This window comes from Pelophylax lessonae, assembly GCF_965119305.1.
Source record: "Pelophylax lessonae genome assembly, chromosome: 1".
Classification (NCBI taxonomy): Eukaryota; Metazoa; Chordata; class Amphibia; order Anura; family Ranidae; genus Pelophylax; species Pelophylax lessonae.
Genome location: NC_138768.1, coordinates 111605528 through 111621305, shown reverse-complemented (window position 1 = coordinate 111621305; position 15778 = coordinate 111605528).

Sequence of the window (15778 nt, the reverse complement as noted above, 5' to 3'; positions counted from 1 at the left end):
ATCGCTGTTTAGCACTGCTTTTGCAATGCCCTTTAAAGAAAATGATTGACTTGCTATCATGCCCAGATAGGAATGTTGCAAATCTTGCATTATGGTAGGTCCCTGAAAGTTCTTGGAGGGGTCTTCAAATGACTTGGGGAGGGGATATTTATAAAGGATTTGGGGAACCATTTTTTATCTGTACAAATTGAAGCAAAACTGTTAGGAAGTTTTCACTCCAGGTCAAATATTATTTTTTTGCCTAGGGTCACACTTGTGGGTGGGGGTATCGCAGCTGTTCTGCACCAACAAGGCAAATTGTGCTGCTCCTGTAGAGCGAGCAATGCTGCCATTTATTCTTAACAGCACATCCCATGCATCTCCAACTTGCAGTGTATTTTGCAGGAACACCAGGGAAATTGCATGGTGCAAATGCACCTTGTGACTTCACTGCGGCTGCATTTTGAAATGTGAAAACATGACCATACACCACCTAGATATTGCTGACTAATGGAGCATAGTAAATATTTCCTATGATCATCAGAACTTTTTTTTTTTAAATATACATCCCTACCTATTAATAGTTGTGATGGCATGGCGAAGACTCGGCCACTTTCTCCCTGGGGAGAATGTTGCAGAGCCAACGCCCCCCTTCCCCCACACACAGGTGTGAGGTTGTGCCGCAGTGCTTTTTGAAGCTCCTTCAGGGGAAACCCCCTCCAAGTCCTATCTATCCTGGGTACATCTACCATAGGACAAGGTTTCATTCTCTGAAAATAGGCATATTTAGCAAAACTAATTTATACGCCAAACGGGGCTGCTGATAGGGGGGGGGGACCACCAGCCCTCTTGTAGGGGGCCCTAGCACACGGGGGGGCCCACACAGAGGGGGATTAGTGATGAACAACAAATACAGAAATCTTCCTCAAGCACCTGAACCTGATCTGTCCCTCTCCCTGCTATCAGCTTTTATCTGCTGAGAAAGAGTCGTCCCTCACTAATCCCCCTCCCTTGTGTGGGCCCCCCCCCCTCCCAGCACTTATCTCTGCTCAGGAGTTTATTTGTAACTTGTTTCTCTCTGATCACTGAGCTCCAACTGCCCAGCCTCTATTTTTCTCATCCTTTTTTATTTAACTTTTTTTTTATTGTGAGTTATGTTATATTTGTGTCTGATAATAGTGATTTTGTTGTAATTTTAGCTGAATATTTTCTTTGAGGGGGCCCTGCCATGTAGTCTGTATGGGGCCCTGCGATTTCTAACAGCAGCCCTGACGCCAAATATAAGGGGCCTATAATGTGTCTGGGTGTCTTTGGTTTTTTATTTCTTGGTTTTTTTTCTCTTTGTTGGAATGCTATCTTTTATTGTAGCCACTTCTTACTCCATTACACTAGGAGTTAAGGAGTTGAGTTCGAGATGGTTGGGACCTGTAGCTGAACTCTCAGATGGGTGTTCCTTAAACTGCACTTTAGAATATTATTGACTCTGTCATTTTACAACTGGGCCTCATCAGAAGTCTTTGAAGACCATGGCTAGAGTTTTAAATGTCTACAATGCACTCATTTTAGGGTACATAACGGTACATATAACAAACATACCAGAGTATCATCAATGTGTCACTTAAATGCATATCATTGCAACATGGCCTTCTGATCACATGTTCTGTGGCATCCTCCATCTTATTGCATGATGCATATCTAGGGTGATTCTTAATACTTTTTTTTTCCACTCAAGGATGAGGTTCATGTTTTCTGCTAATATGGTTCAGTGGCAAAGCCCTGGGATTTGCAAACCACAAACTTGTGGCTGAGAGATTTGCAGGTTGACCACATGAAATAACCTATAATGCAGTACATAGTCATTTCCCTGATCAAAAGCCAAGTGTGTGTGTGTGTGTGTGTGTGTGTGTGTGTATATACATACATACGGGCTGGGTACTCTATTCCTTTAAAGGATGGGCTTGCAGCAGCCATATTGCCAACATATTTTGAAGCTGTTAGGGTCAGTTCTGTGGAGAATGTGTGGTGGTTTTTTTTTTAAATATACTTTGCCATTGCATTTCATGTCTTCCATTTAATGTCTGGTTTCCTGTGCCTTTCTGTTGCATAATCGTGTGTGTGTGTGTTTTTTTTTTTTTTTTTTTTAAGCTCTACAAACGGACAGAATTTAAAATACCAAAATTTTGGTATTCTAAAAAAAAATTCACCCCATAGAATTCAGTGGGTTTCCTTGCACTTTGGGGCAATGTTTGCAAACTGAACTCAGAATTGGGCATCCCTGTTTTATTAGAATTGGCAGGAATGCCATTAAAAGCCAGGCAACAACACCATTTACATTGTGTTTTTAGGATTTAAATGTCGTCTATTTCTGTTGGTAGATTCTACTTGTCCAAATAGTAAAGTGTCACCACAACAATTTCCTGACACAGGTTCTTGGCCTCCTTCATTCTATCCTAAACTAAAGTTTGGCAGATGATCTATATTAAAGTGAATGTACCACTTATATAGCCAAAACATTATCTAGTTTTGGATAGGGATGGGCCAAACACCCCCCCCCTGTTCTGTTCGCAGCAGAGCTCCTAAACAGGGGAAATGTTCTAACGCAAACCCCCAATGAAGTCTATGGGAGCCAATCAGGAAAAATCAAAAGTGCCCATTTTGAAGGCGTCTATGCAAGTAGTTGGCCACAAAAGGGTTATGGGGGTCTGGGTATTGCCCTGGGAGACATGTATCAATAAAAAAATACGAGCGAGCCCCCCTCTCCTGAACCATACCAGGTCACATGCCCTCAAGATGGGGGGGTGACTGCCCCCTGTCCCAAAGCACCTTGTCCCCATGTTGATGGAGACAAAGACCTCTTCTCACCAACCTTGGTCTGTGGGAAGGGGGGCTTATTGGAATCTGGAAGTTCCCTTTAGATCCCAGATCCTGCCCCCCCCCCAATGTGAATGGATATCGGGTCCCCCTACCTATTCACCAAAAAAGTGTACAAAATAAACACGACAAAATAAATTAATAGCGTCTCTCGAAGTAAATCCATCGTCCATTATGGTGCCTGCCGGACCTGAAACATAAAAGAAAAACCCTGTCCCTTCCTGGAAAGCCTCCCGTCGCCTGCCCACTCTGCGCTTTGACATTTTTTATATAGGCAAGGGGTGGGGCCACCTGGCTACATCACCTGGTGGCACTGCCCCCTTTTGACATCATGTGACAGAGCCCAGCCCACAAGCACCCACCCCCCCCCCCCCAATGTTGAGGGCATGTGGCCTGATATGGTTCAGGAGGGAAGTCAATTGCTCATCCCTTTCCTTTCCTGCCAGGCTGCGTTCCCGGATAAGGGTTAGGAATGGATTTTGGGAGGGGGGGACCCCCCCATGCCTTTTTAACATTTTGCCATGGGGTTCCCCTCCAACTCCATACCAGACCCGAAGGGACTGATATAGACTGAGGAGGGGCCCACGCCATTTTTTCTTTATTTTTTACCAAAACTTTTTTTTATATTAACAGCTGTCAGCGGGGAAACCCATTGACTCATCAGTTGTTGGGAAAGCCGCGGCCCTGCTGTACTTCCTGCCCTGCTCCTTAACATCCAGCTTAAAATGCACCCTGATTGGGTAAAATTTTACCCATTTAGGGCGCAGAATGCACTTAGTGCATTGCAGGGTATTCGTCAGGGCAAACACCCTGAAAATTTGGCTGTTCGGCAAAAGGCCTGTTGATGTCTGTTCTGGTTGTCACTAGAACAGACATCCCTATTGGAAGACTTACACCGCCTCCCCACCCCGCGGTTTCTATGAAAACTCAACATTATGGATTTCCCCTCATTTTTACTTTCCCCATCGAGACACAGGAATAAAACTTTTTAAGGTGTCTAACCTTTCCCCCTCTATCCAAAACCCAAACTTATTGGAGTGCATGACTTCATCCTGATAACATATATTGGCCGTAAACCAAAAAACAAAAAAATGTTGCAAAGGGACCAACTGTAAGCCATCTACATACCCATCCTGGCTCAAAGCTTCAATCCTTATGCCTGTAGAAAAAGAAACAATTGGTATTCAAAATATGTTTAAAATCTGTTTGATAACAATTTGTTCCAATGCTGGAGGCAGCAGATATGCTTCCTCTGCCTAAAGTCTAGTACACACGGGCCCCATGACAGGTGGCATCAGCTGGTTCAGCAGAAACCGGCCAACATTTGGCCCGTGTGTACTGGAGCTCAAGCTCTGTCAGATTGGATGAAGAGTGTCTGTGAACAGGATTTTCAACTCTTGCAACAGATTCTCAATTGGATTCAGGTCTGGACTTTGACTGGGCTATTCTAACACATGACTATGCTTTGATCTAAAGCATTCCATTGTAGCTTGGAAGAAAATCCCCACAACATGATGCTGCCACCACCGTGTTTCACAGTGGAGATGGTGTGTTCAGGGTGATGCGCAGTGTTATTTTTCCGCCACACATGGTGATTTGCTTACAGGCCAAAAAGTAAAATTTTGGTCTCATCTGACCAGAGCACCTTCTTCCACATGTTTGCTGTGTGCCTCACATCGCTTCTTGCAAACTGCAAACAGGACTTCTTGGCTTGCTTTCAACAATGGATTTCTTCTTGCCACTCATCCATAAAGGCCAGGTTTGAGGAGTGCATGACTAATAGTTGTCCTGTGGACAGACTCTTCCACCTGAGCTGAGAAACTCTGCAGCTCCTCCAGAGTTACCATGGGCCCCTTGGCTGCTTCTCTGATTAATGTTCTCCTTGCCTGGCCTGTCAGCTTAGGTGGACAGCCATGTCTTGGTAGATTTGCAGTTGTGCCATAGTCTTTCCATTTTCGGATGATGGATTGAACAGTGCTCCATGAGATGTTCAAAGCTTGGAATACTTTTTTATAACCTGACCCGCTTTAACCCTTTCACTGCCAGATCCGTACCACGTACAGACCTACAGCACTGCTTGCAGCTAGCTAGGGCCGTACGGACCTTATTTCTTCCCATGCTATAAGTTCTTTGTCACCTCAATGACCATGAACGTATAACAGAAGTGTTCAGCAGACTCTGGTGAACAATTCTATAACTCTAATCAGCGGATTAACAATCCGCTGATTAGAATATTTACCCTAAAATGTGACTGAACCCCCCCACCATGCCGCCGCTTCCCTGTCCCCAGCCTCTCCACCTCCCTCCACTCCCCGTCACCTAAAATGACTCTCCCCCCCCCCCCACACCTCCTTTCCTACCCCCTTCTTCCTGCCCCCAGCACTGATCCCCCCCCCCCCACACCTGATCCGCCTCGATCCCCTGCAGCTACCTTTAGAAGCCGGCATCCCTCCTCTGCCGCTCCCACCAGCTTCAGGTGCTTCTGGGGCTTGGGGGGGATCACAGAATATCCCCCCTGGCAGGCCAATCCCCCCCCCCAGTACAAGCTCCTGCACCCCCCATCCAATCACAGCCCCCCCCCCGGGAGCATCCCTCCCTTTCCCTCTCTTTTCCTCCTTGTCCCTCCCGCCGCCTACAGCTGCTGACCGGCAATGTGTCCAACCAGCTGCCATGCTGAGGGGGGGGCGGGCGTTGTATACTTGTGTTTACCAGCCTTCTCCCTGTAGTGCAGTGAACCGAGGCAGCCATCGCTGACGATGGCTCCTGTCTCCACTGACAGCTCAGCTGATCACATAGTAAACACTCACACCGACAGTTTATGAATGGATAAGGAGTCTATACAGACTCCTTATTTTATTAATGGGACTGCTTGTACAGGGATGCACGGAACACCTGTCCTTTCCTGTACAGGTAAACATGGCCTTCCATGGGCATACGCTTCAGTATGCCACATGTGAACAATGCTTTAGTAGTAATTTAGCAGGAATTTTGCAAGTTATGTTGTGTTTATGTGCACTATTAATGATTTTAATGTATTTTTAGTGAAAATAGCGATATGAGCATTTGGGCAATAATTGCGGGGCCCAAAAAATCAGTAGCACTTTGTTTATTCTACAGGTCATGTGCTTTCAGAAAATGTCTGGTGATATAAGTGATATTAATTTAGCCATGCTTAAATTCATTTATCCAGAGGCCCCCTTTATGGACTGTAACTATTTTAAAGAGTTTAGGTTTTCTATAGGATGCTGATTCTCAAAGCTATGGGCTCCCTTCAATTCTTTTCCATTGTAAGTTTCCTTCGATTGTGTTTTACTGAGAGAAGCCTGTCCTGTGTATTATTTCAGAATCTGTCTTTCCTGGGCTGCTTCCTGAATGTAAACATTCCTTGTCTCTTCTTTTGTGAACACTTTTCCTGCGTTCTATGCATGATGAAGTAACTGTATAACGTATTTTTAGTGGTCTGGGAAGACTAATTGTTACATCCCCTTTTTGTACTGTATATAACCTGTCGTAAGGATAAATATATTCGAATACACCATTGAAACACTAACCTGTCTAGATGTTGTATTTCCGAGCACTCGTATATTCTTTGCAGATTGAAGGGAGACTGGCCGGCAGAATTATACCTACCAAGGGGTATTACCTTTCAGAACTGGTGTCAGAAGTGGGATGTGACTTTGCCATCAGAGGTAAGTGAGACTATTCTGTCTTATGACACCCTGATTGCAGGCACATTTCTAAGAACCCTAGTGCTGTGGTAGCACAGGAGAATAGGTCTGTTTGAGCTGAGGTAGCTCACAGATAGATTATTAGCTGTTTGAGCTGAGGTAGCTCACAGATAGATTATTAGCTGTTTGAGCTGAGGTAGCTCACAGACAGATTATTAGCCTAGGCAAATTTAAATAGTGGTAGGAATGCTCCCTTCAACCTGCTAAGAGTGCTATGCATGTTTTTTTTCTTATTGTGCTTTTTATTATATTGCTTATTGTACTGTTGTAAGAATGAAATGTCAGTTGGTAAGTTAAATGAACTGTTTTGTCACTTTTGTGTAGAGATTTAAGTTCATTTACTTTTATGTCTAATAAGAGGAAATTATTTGTCATGATTACTGGTTTGACATATATGGAAACTGTGTATATATAATTATATATGACTTGTAAAAATTGTGCCTGCGGACTGATAACATAACACACTGTTCCTGATAGCGACAGTCACATTATTACTGTAAAAATTGACTGACCGATCGTAGGTTATCAGACAAATCAAGATAAATGTTTATTATGTGTATTGTTTGTTTGTCTATAATGGTAGGAAAACCTTCTTGATAGCCACTATACCTGGGAGTATCAGTCAAGACTCTGAAAGGGTTTTTTTTTTTGGGTTGTTCCAAGAAGGGAAATTCAGAGTCGAAATTTTAAGGTTTAATATACATACACCAAGTGGCTTTTCAGGAATGTTTTTTAACCATAAGAGGGTCTAAGGACCCAGATACATTTAAGTGAATGTGTAAATCTTAGAGACATATTTCTTTTATGGTTTTGTGAATTTATACTAAAGGTTTATTTCTGATGCTGGCCATACACGATACAATTTTCTTACAATTTTCTTACAATTTTCTTGAAATTTACCTTCAGCTATGTAGTACAAACGTCTACCTAATTGGATACAAATGAATATGTTTAATTTTGACCTCTTATTATGTGGTTTGTGGTGGATCTAACAGAAAATTGTATGATAAAGAGTTGTCCGGACATGTGTGGCCAGCCTTAGAGATATTAGGATACAAGTAAATATTTTAGTAAATGTTTAGTTGTAATGTAAAGTACATGGAACATGCGGGGAGAATTGGTTTATTTATGCCCCGTATTAGTACAATAGAATAGGAAAAAGCTATGTAGAGCTATTAGAAGTGAAAGTCTTTAAACACATAGATATAGTCCACAGTGATTGCCTATAGACAGAAGACAGGTGAGACAGGTGAGTTTTGGGCAGTTAGGTGTCACTGCTGAATAGCACAGTCTTATAATTCAAACATTTGTTGTTAATTTAAAGTCACAGTACATGTTAATTGTAAAACAGCAAGTTTCTGATTGGGCTACAAAAACTTTGGAAGGTTTTCAAAAAGCCATAACAGAAAGCGATATGGCTGGCTTTTTGATCTGTCTAAAGAAAAACAGCCTGTCAGCACGCATTTCCAAAGGCCTTATCAGAAGAAGCAAATCAAAGAGTAGGACATTTCAACATAGGCCCCCCCCTACAATAATATTACCTTACAAATACCCAATACCCCTGACCACACCTGTACCCCACAGTTTCATTCTCCAAGGTAGGTGTAGTTTTCTTCGTAATGTCAGACAAGCACAAATTTTTGCTTCTCTAAAGACCTTATCATATACGCTTTAAGCTACTACATTTCCTTACGCGAGGGGAAAAGAGGGGGGTCACTTCTGCAAATGCAGCTAGCATTTCCTAATTCAGAACAGTTATAGAACTAACAGTGCCAGCATTCCCACACATATGCAATTATTTTTTTTTTAAGTTTTTTGGAGTTTTCCATTTATACATTGTGTATAAAACATAGAAACCTCTGGAAAGAGTAATAATAGTGAATAGAAAACACAATTTTATTAGGCAAAACATTAATTGCCGTTGTCGGCAGGATATTTTGAGATCATTTATTATAGAATTATAGAATAAAATTATATTTTGCAAATGTTCCCCTATGTGAAGGGGAGCCTTCCTGCAAAATTTTGAAAATTGGCTCTTTGCCAAGAAAGCGTTCAAATGTCATATCTTTGTTTCTTATAGTTATAGAATTTATGAAAGAGTTACCGCAATTAGTGTGACCATTGGACCCTGTTAGCACAGAGCCAAAAGTTTCAAATCAGATTAACTTTTATCTGATTATAGTTCTTGAATGATATTTTTACGGTTATCCTCTATTGAAAGAGGGGAACCTCTGGCCAGATTTTTGTTAGAGTAGCATGAAGCCAAAAAGTTTTTTTGGAAAATTGTCACTAAGCCACAAAGTTTTTAGTTCTTTATCTGATCATAGCATGCAAGTGGTATCTGATGTGCCATCTCTACTGACAGCCATACCATCCGATGCTACCCACTTTACAGTGATTTGTTTAAGTAATGTGGGTTTTTTTAAGCGTCCTATTGGACAAGGAGACACAGCCATCTTTGTTTCTTGTTTTTCAGTCCAGGTAACTGACCTGGTGTAGAAATGCCTTAGGGGCTAAATAGACAATTTGGTTGTCTGTTCTATAGTTCTCCAGACCACGCAAGAGGGGATGGACACCTGCTCATGGATCAGTCCCGCTACAATATGTACATGACATATGTAGTCACTCTGTGGAGGCCAGTCAGAGCGAGTGAGTTTATTGAAGAATTGTACATGTATGTGGACACATAGTGTCACAGGAATTATGACAGTGGTGTCAGGAAAGTGTTGTTTACCTTGGTTTTGTTCTCACAGAGGGTGATAGTAGAGTCAGTCATATAAGAAGTGGGTCTTGCCAGCCCACAGTGGGTCTTGCCGGCCACAGGATCATTGCTTGTTATGGATCCGGACTGCTCCTATCTATAATAACATTTTGAGACAAACCACAGGTCCAGAAATGTCACAAGAAATGTTGAATGCGTTTATGTATCTGAAAAATGCTATGGTTGTAGCGCCTGCACTGGGCCTCCCAAATCATGGAAAAATGTTTTGTGTTTATGCAAGGGACAATTGTAAGACCATGACAGGTGTACTTGCCCAGGAGTATGGTGGTAGACTTTGCCCTATAGTTTTTGTCCAAAGATGGTCGCAATCCAGGCCTAAAGGCATGCCTGAAGTGACTCTGAACATAGCACATAGCATCTTGTGAGATGGTAATAGGAATGGCCACATCATTTGCCCTAGGTAGGCCCCAGTTTTAAATGGGCTACTGGTATTAAAGGGTGTGTTACACCACAACATGATATATAGGCAGCCATAGAAGGAGCAGAAGATGTTTTTGTAGATAATTTCCTGCTCCAGGCCACAAGATCACACATTATTAGAGCTACAAACACATACTACAGAACAGGTTTTAAAGGACTTAGGTGATGTTTTAGAAAAAGTTGTGAATAGCCTTTTTCTAAAAGAGGGGAGCTCTTGTGTGTATCCCCGCAGCTAGCGCTCCACTGTTTATTGCCTAGTATTATGGAATAGGACACAGGGGGTGGGAAAGAACATATGAAGTATTACTGACAGTTTAATGCAAGCATATGTTGCTAGATGCATCACCTGTATTAGGAACAAACAATCCAAACAAACAGGCCAAACATGAGCATCTCCAATACCCATCAACCCCATTCACACTTCTACAAATAGATTTCACATATAGGCCCAAAGTAGGGAAGAAATAAGAGTTATTTTTAGTCAATAGTGGACGTGTTCAGCAGATGAGTGGAAGCATTTAGGACCACAAAAAGGGAGATGCCCACACGGTCGCGTGCATTCTCAATCAGGAGTTTATTCCTGGATGGGGATGCCTGCTTTGAATTAGTTATAATATTGCTCCAGCTTTCATATCCAAAATATGCCAGGAACTAGTTAAAATCTTGAAGATAGATTATTATCAGGTATAATGGAAAGAATGAATAGCACAAATAAAGACAAATTAAGAAAAGAGTAATTGAAACTTTGAATCAAGTGGTACGGAACAAAAAGTTGCTCGCACCTCTCTTTTCTCTTTACAGGAAAATACCCATCCTTTCAGAGGAGGAGACGTAGTGGTGATGAAGCTGCTGCCCAAAAGAAAGAAACAAAAGGATTTCGCCTACGGCCCAGAGACCACTGTGGTAGCAGTTACCAGGACCGCTGTTTTGACCGAACACAGCCCTACTTGGATCCATGCCACTAGAGTGAAGTTGGTGCGGAGAGGACCTGAGCCGGAGAATCCAGAAGCAAGAAAGGAGGTACTGATGGGGGCAGACCGCCCAGACCCTGTAGAAAATGACTTTTCCAGTTTCACCGGACTCAGACAAACTGTGGTTGCTGATACCTGACTTCATTTTCAGTGTTTTCCCTTGTATGGACTGTTACTAACTGTATCTACCACCTTAAAGGCCGAGGTATCATGAGAAGTTTTGGAGATTTTTTTGGATCTGTATTATCATGGATCAGACAAGCTGGAATGTTACTTTTGTTTATTGCTTCTTCTTCTTTTTATATATTTGCTTGTAAAAATGGGCCAATGTATTTATAAGAAGGCAACACAAGATGATGCATTTTGGAAACAAGACTTATAATTGTCATTTTATGACAAATGAGAGGATTGATATAAGTGATATTAATTTAGCCATGCTTAAATTCATTTATCCAGAGGCCCCCTTTATGGACTGTAACTATTTTAAAGAGTTTAGGTTTTCTATAGGATGCTGATTCTCAAAGCTATGGGCTTCCTTCAATTCTTTTCCATTGTAAGTTTCCTTCGATTGTGTTTTACTGAGAGAAGCCTGTCCTGTGTATTATTTCAGAATCAGTCTTTCCTGGGCTGCTTCCTGAATGTAAACATTCCTTGTCTCTTCTTTTGTGAACACTTTTCCTGCGTTCTATGCATGATGAAGTAACTGTATAACGTATTTTTAGTGGTCTGGGAAGACTAATTGTTACATCCCCTTTTTGTACTGTATATAACCTGTCGTAAGGATAAATATATTCGAATACACCATTGAAACACTAACCTGTCTAGATGTTGTATTTCCGAGCGCTCGTATATTCTTTGCAGATTGAAGGGAGACTGGCCGGCAGAATTATACCTACCAAGGGGTATTACCTTTCATCTGGTTTGAGGGCCAGTTCACACTGATGCGATGCCAGACAATGCCGTATGTGATTCTCACTGTATTGCTGTGCAGATCACGTTATGTCTATGCAATGTGAATTCAGCCATACAAACTGTATGGCTAAATTCGCATCGCAATTCGAAAAAACTCGTGCAAGACCCTTTTTTTTTTTTTTTTTTTTTTTTTTTTTTTTTTGTCCGCACCAAAATCTAATCGGAATGGTGTTCACACCTATGCAATTAGTTTCCTGCCTGAAATCACAGTTCGCACTGCGATCTGCAAACAGATCTGGGGTTGTCATTAACTTTGTATTGACATCCGCAGCAGTTCGCAGAGGGCAGTGTGAACTGCCGGCGATTCAGGTGCGATGCCGGAACCCGCACTGTATTCACAGAGTTTCCCGCATCACACCAATGTGAACCAAGCCTGAGGGGACTTTTCAAATTCTGAAAGCTGTAAGTGAGAAATGGTAACCTCTGGATTTTTAGAGTAAATTGTTTTTATTTAGGGTTCTGCGTACATTCCGTTTTCACCATTTCACAAGAAGGTACAATTTAAAACATACAAATATTTGTTGAAATATTTGGTATTTATTAACTTAATACAGATTAAAGTTTTATATTTAGTAGGAATTTTGTACATTTTGCTATGTATGAATCCACTATTAATGATTTTAGTGTATTTTTAGTGAAAATATTGGTTTGATAAGTATTTGCGCAAATATCGCACTGCTTTAAGAACCAGTAGCACCTTCTTTTTATTCTACTGGCCATGTGCTTTAAGAAAATATATGGTTTGGGGGAGGGAGGACGTATGCAAACTTTTTAGGGGAATGTTTGCATACGTCCGATTTTCACGATTTCTCAAAAAAGCGCAATTTAAAATGTCCAAGTATTTGTACATTTGTACAATACAGGTTTAGCTTTTATATTTAGAAGGAACTTAGCATTGAATTTGTAAAATTTGCTGTGTTTGTATCTGTTAATGATTTTAGTGCATTTTTAGCAAAAATATTGTTTTGGTAAACATTTGCGAAAATATTGCGGGGCCTTAAAAATCTGTAGAACCTTCCATTTATTCTACTGGCCCTTTGCTTTCAGAAAATGTAAAGTTTGAGGGGTCTTTTAAAAACTCTGAAAGAAATGGGGTTATTTACAGTTTTGTGTACTTTCAGTTTTCACCATTTCCCAAAAAGGTGCAATTAAAAATTTACAAATATTTGTTGTTTATGAACTGAATACAGCATAGCTGAACCCTGGATCTGTCCTTGTGTCACTCAGTCACCTCGCCCCACACACGTTAGTAAGCACCAGGCATACATTAACCCCTCCCTCTCCAATAAAATTAACCCCTTCCCTGCCAGTGTCATTTTTGCAGTAACAGTGCATATAGCACTGATTACTGCAGTAATGTCACTGGTACCCCCAAAAGTGTCAAAAATGTCAGTCAAGGGTCCGATCTGTCCGCCGCAATGTCGCAGTGGATTTATGAAAAATCGTTCTTGCCAAACCAATCTATTAACCTTCTACGATGAAGTGAGCTGCCACCTAGATAAAGGTAAGCCTGTGGATGTGGTGTATCTGGACTTTGTGGGGAACGGTGTCAAAGACCTTTGCAAACGCTTACTGTACAAACTAACCACTTAAGCCCCGGAGGATTTGGCTGCTAAAAGACCAGGGGGTTTTTTGCGATTTTTTTTTTTACTGCGTGAATTTAACGGAAAATTGCGCGGTCGTGCGATGCTGTACCTAAACGAATTTGACGTCCTTTTTTTTCCACAAACAGAGCTTTCTTTTGGTGGTATTTGATCACCTGTACGATTTTTTGATCATGCGCTATAAACAAAAAAAGAGCGTCAATTTTGCAAAAATAACAATATTTTTCACATTTTTTTTATATGAAATTCCCCCCCAAAAAAATGTAAAAATCAAAATTTTTTAACATTTTCGGCCAATTTGTTTTATGCTACATATGTTTGGTAAAAAAAATCGCAAAAAGCGTATTTTGATTGGTTTGCGCAAAAGTTATCGCGTTTACTAACAAAGGGAAAGATTTTTGTCATTTTTGGTGTTTTTTTTTAACGCGTAATGGCGGCGATCTGCAATTTTTTTTTCGGTACTGCAACATTGCGGCGGACAGATCGGACCCTTGACTGACATTTTCTACACTTTTGGGGGTACCAGTGACATTACTGCAGTAATCAGTGCTATACATATGCACTGTTACTGCAAAAATGACACTGGCAGGGAAGGGGTTAACTGTATTGGACAGGGAGGGGTTAAGTGTGTCCTAGGGGCGTGATTCTAACTGTGCAGGGACATTGCTATTGGTGTAAAAGCAAAGATCAACGGTCCTACATAGTAGAACCGTCTGATCTTCATTTTTACACCAGGGAGAATGACGGGCGGCTTGTTTACATAAGCCGCTCCGCCTTTCTCCCTTCACAGGAGCGATCGTAGTGTGACCGGCGGACATCGAGTCCGCCGGTCACACGCACTGACTTGTCTGTGAACGAGCCGCGGCGGGCACACGCCCGCCCGCAATTGGCTCGCAAGTCAGTGACAGGCGAGTGACGTATCCATACGTCACTCTGCCTGGCCGGGGCTGACCGCCGCAGTATATAGTCGTGCGGCGGTCGGCAACCGGTTAAGGAAGGTAGGTATGGACCATAAGGTGAGTACCTGGATAGAGAACTGGCTCCAGGGGAGAGTCCAGAGGGTGGTGATTAATGGGGAGTACTCGGATTGGGCGGGTGTGGAAAGTGGGGTCCCCCAGGGTTCGGTCCTGGGACCAATCCTGTTTAATTTATTCATAAATGATCTAGAGGAGGGGATATCGAGTACAATCTCAGTATTTGCAGATGATACTAAACTAAGCATGCCAATATCTTCTATGCAGGATGTGAAAACCTTACAAGCAGACCTGAACAAAATAACGGGGAGGGCAACTACATGGCAGATGAGGTTTAATGTTGAAAAATGTAAAGTAATGCACTTGGGGGCCAAAAACCAGAAAGCAAGCTACTCACTAGGGGGGGAACCTCTTGGTGAGTCTAGGATGGAAAAAGACTTGGGGGTACTGGTAGACAACAGGCTTGGCAGTGGCATGCAATGCCAAGCCGCTGCAAGTAAAGCCAACAGAATACTGGGATGTATAAAAAAGGGGATTCACTCTAGAAATAAAGAGATTATTCTCCCGCTCTACAAGACTCTGGTCCGGCCACATCTGGAGTATACTGTCCAGTTCTGGGCACCGGTCCTCAGGAAGGATGTGCTGGAATTGGAAAGAGTCCAGAGAAGGGCAACAAAAATAATTGGAGGACATCAGCTATGAGGAAAGGCTACAAGCACTGAACCTATTCTCTCTGGAGAAGAGAAGATTGAGGGGGGATATGATATCAATGTACAAATACTGTACTGGCGACCCTGGCATAAGGAACAAACTATTCAGAGTAAGGGAATACAATAAGACGCGTGGCCACTCACTAAAACTAGAGGAAAGGCGGTTTAACCTTAAAATGCGTAAGGGGTTCTTCACTGTAAGAGCGGTAAGGATGTGGAATTCTCTTCCACAAGCAGTCGTATCTGCAGGGAGCATTGATAGTTTCAAAAAACTGTTAGATGGTCACCTTAGAGACCACAACATAGAGGGGTATACAATGTATGGTTAAAAGCAAACACACACACACACATCATAGGTTGAACTGGATGGACTGTTGTCTTTTTTCAACCTCACTAACTATGTAACTATGCAGTCCCGCAAAAAAAAATCGCAGATTGCCGCCATTACGCGTTAAAAAAAAAAAACACCAAAAATGACATAAATCTTTCCCTTAGTTAGTAAACGCAATAACTTTTGCGCAAACCAATCAAAATATGCTTATTGTGATTTTTTTTACCAAACATAGGTAGCAGAAAACAAATTGGCCAAAAATTTAAAAAAAAATAGTTTTTTACATCTTTTTGGGGGGGAATTTCATATAAAAAAATGTGAAAAATATTGTTGTTTTTTCAAAATAAACGCTCTTTTTTTGTTTATAGCGCAAAAAGTAAAAATCGCACAGGTGATCAACTGCCACCAAAAGAAAGCTCTGTTTGTGGGGAAAAAA